At 50.7% G+C, this 3,224-nt stretch overlaps 1 protein-coding gene across 1 annotated transcript in view; it reads right to left on the bottom strand.

Annotated features, from left to right (window-relative positions):
* SCNN1D (sodium channel epithelial 1 delta subunit) overlaps positions 1-3,224 on the bottom strand; it is an 18,243-nt gene that overhangs the window by 14,205 nt on the left and 814 nt on the right. The gene's annotated exons all lie outside the window — the stretch shown is intronic.

The following is a 3,224-nucleotide window of genomic DNA, read 5'->3' as shown; positions in this document are numbered from 1 at the left end:
ACTCATACATACTTGTATACTTACATATACATACACACACTCACACATACACTCACATTCACACATACACACACTCATACATACACACACACACTCACTCACACATACTCATATACTTACCCATACACTCACACACACACACACACACACACAAGCTTCTTGCGCCCTACAAGCCCTTTCTTCTGTCACCCATTGGCCTGGAATCACCAGGCTCTGAGGAGTGAGGCTGCCAGCTCATCCCCGGGGCCGGGAGGAGCAGAGCAGTGGAGCGTGGGGCCTCAGAGATTCCGAGCAGGGCCAGCCACCAGAGGCCAGGAGCTGGCTGGCGTTGGACTTGTGTAGGGGCCCACAGATAACAAACAACACCAGTCTCCTGTCTTGGCCTCCTGGAATCCTCCCCGGGGGCCTGCACATGCTCAGTCTTGTGGGAATGGAGCAGGTCTGCCCACGTGCTCCAGAGGGACACGCATGTTGGTGTTGGCCTGTGTGTCAGATTCATGTGGGTATCCATCTGGGTGGGGTTGGGAGAAAGGAGGCAGCCATAGAAATTTGGGGAAACTGAGGCCTTGGTTTCTGTACCTGATGAATGGGCTAGAACCCCAGAAAGCTGACAGGTGGGGGGAAGGGGAACAAGCATTAAGCACTTTACAAATATTATCTTATTTGATTCTTACAACAATCCTTTGATTTAGGCACTATTTTTATCCCCATTTTACTCTTGAGGAAATTGAAACGGACATAAGTTAAGTGACTTGCCCCGAGTCACTCAGTTAGCAAGTGTCTGAGACTGGATTTGAAGTCAGGTCTTCCTGACTCCAGACCCAAGGCTCTTTCTACTTTGTCCCCTAGAGGTCCAAGGGCTGGAGCTGTGGCCACCTCCTCTACCTGATGTGAAGAGAGCATCAGGACCTGCGCCTGGGACGAGACAGTTTGAAGTCACATCCATAGGTGTGCCAAGGGTTGGTCACCTTTCAGGAGTGACTGGCAGTTACTTTCTCAGGTAATATTGACCAGTAAGTTCACTCCCCTCCTCAGAGGTCTTCAGTCAGAAGCTGGACAATTACTTATCAGGTGTCTTATAGCGGGGATTCCTCTTATATCGGGGTTGGAGTACAGAGGGCTGCCGAGTACCCTTCCAACTCTCTAGTTCTGTGATTCCAGGATCCTTCTCTCTTCCCACCCCCAAATCCTTAGGCCCCTCTCTGTTGAGTGGAGCATCTGGGTTCCCAGATATGCCAGAAGCATCTGCCTAAGCTGTAAGACTGACCTTAAGCTTCAGGGCTCCTATGAGCTCAAAGATGAAGGAGCAAGAGAGGGCTGACCTTGGGGATAGTCACTCACTCAGGAAACAAGGGGAAAAAACACCTCTTCTTCTTGCAGAAAGCAAAGGCAAAGAAACACATTGTAGGTTGGGGTAGGAAAAACAAAACAAAACAAAAACCCCTCCCAATCATGAGTGGTATCCCAGAGTAGAATGGATTACTTCTGGAGGTGATAAGTGCCCCATCCTTGGAGGTCTCAGAGTGGAGGGCCGATGGCTACTTCTCAGAAATATTGGAAGGGGGATTACTGACCAGATCTGGGGTGGAGGTCCTTCCAGCTAGGAGATTCTGGGATTCTTCTTCCTTGTTCCCTTCCCCCTGCCTCCTGAGACCCAGAGCTCCCACTCGTTCAGGGATAGTTCATACAGAGAATGGGTGGTTCTGGTTTCCCGCAGGCTGGGTGTGAGTTGTAACCTTTTACCATGAATTGAGGGAACTGCATAGGCCTCTCAGGATCATTGTTTAGGTCCGGCACGGCAGGGAGGTGGGGCCAGTTGCCAACCCTGGCCTACAACCCAGAGGACCTTCCAACTCAGGGTGGACCAAAGGTTGGCTATCTGGAGAGGAGGAGAAGGCTAGCACACACCTGTTCTCCCCTGAGATGAAGAATGTAGAAGAGGCATCTGGGGGCCCCCAGTTCCTACGGACATGTTTGCCTTGGCCTAACAGCATCTTAGAAGAGCAAATGATCCTCCTGGACTCCATCCTAGGATGGGCTGTCCCTTCTTGCACAGGCAATAATCCTTTCTCAGAGGCTCAGAGTTGGAAGGGGCTTTGAGGTCATCCTGGCCAACCCCCTGCCTGATGGCCCGACTGAGCTTCAGTCTCCTCTGTGCTTTTAACATCCGATGGGCGGTGGTGTGGTAGAAAGAGGACCGAAGTCAAAAGATCTGGGTTCAAATCATGACTCTGAGTGACTTTGAGCAAATCATTTCCCCTTCTGTCCCCTCAGTTTGGATGAGATCTCCCCTAAGGTCCCTCCCAGCCTGACTCTCGTGATCATAAGATCTGCATCTGCTTTTTTTGTCCTAAGACCCAGGGTGGCTGAATAGCAGAATTTGTGAGAAGTCCAACCCACACAGTAAAGAAATATCCATCATAAGAAACCTCTAGATACGATTGCAGCCATCTGAGATCATTACTTGTCCAAGGAGAAAGAACTAGGGAAGCAAACCTTCCCTGGCCTGAACCTGTCATGTCCTTCAAGGTCAAAGGAACTGGGCTGCCGTTTTGTTTCTCATCATTAGTCCAGCTTTATTCCCCTATGAGAGAAAGATGAGGCACAGCCAGGGATGCGTTTGTGTGCTCACTTCCTGTTCTCATCAGGGCTCTTGGGCTTTGCCTCATTAGGAGAGGACACAGCTGAATGCAGACCTGGACACATGCCCAGGCACACACTTAGATACAGCTTGGTAAGGAGGAAGGGGTGCTGGTAGAGGGGGTCACAGTGGATGCAGTCTTGGAACTGGGGTCAAGGAAGGAAGACTCAAGTCTCAGAAGACTCAACTTCAAATCTGGCCTCAGACACTTACTAGCTGTGCAACCCTGGGAAAGTCACTGAACCTTCATCTGCCTCAGTTTCCTCATCTGTAAAATGGACATAATAACAGCACCTGCCTCCCAGGGTTGCTGTGAGAGCCAAAATGAGACAATATCTGTAAAGTGCTTCCTTCCTTCCTCCTTCCTTTCCTTCCTCCTCCCTTTCTTCCTCCTTCCCTCCCTCCTTCCCTTCCTTCCTTCCTTCCTCCCTCCCTTCCTCCCTCCCTCCTTCCTTCCCTTCCTCCCTCCCTCCCTTTCTTCCTTTCCTACTTCCTTCTTTCTCTTCCTCCCTTCCTCCCTCCTTCTCTTCCTTCTTTCCTCCCTTCCTTCCTTCCTCCCTCTCTTCCTTCCTTCTTCCCTCCC

The sequence above is a fragment of the Vombatus ursinus genome, unplaced genomic scaffold (genome assembly GCF_900497805.2).
Source record: "Vombatus ursinus unplaced genomic scaffold, bare-nosed wombat genome assembly UNPS02010822.1, whole genome shotgun sequence".
In the NCBI taxonomy this organism is placed as follows: Eukaryota; Metazoa; Chordata; class Mammalia; order Diprotodontia; family Vombatidae; genus Vombatus; species Vombatus ursinus.
The sequence above is the reverse complement of the archived record's forward strand: the minus strand, read 5'-3'. Positions and strand labels throughout refer to the sequence as shown.